Genomic DNA, 245 nt, shown 5'->3' with positions numbered 1-245 from the left:
CTCCAAAAATCACCGACAACGCATTTGATGCATTGCGTTCTGCCTCTGACCAATCCTCTTTTGGTTTAGGCTTCTTCTCACCTCCTGTGACTATGGTAGGCTCCTCCCAACCAATCTCCACAGCTGTCCACGCATCTTCATTGATTCCTCGAATCATCTGCTTCATGCGAGCCTTCCAATGACCATACTGGTCCGCATTCAACACGATCGCCTTCTGCACAGAAATAATCGTGTCCATCTTCACG

Source organism: Brassica oleracea, unplaced genomic scaffold, assembly GCF_000695525.1.
Source record: "Brassica oleracea var. oleracea cultivar TO1000 unplaced genomic scaffold, BOL UnpScaffold00679, whole genome shotgun sequence".
NCBI classification, from domain to species: Eukaryota; Viridiplantae; Streptophyta; class Magnoliopsida; order Brassicales; family Brassicaceae; genus Brassica; species Brassica oleracea.
This window is presented reverse-complemented; position numbering follows the sequence as displayed.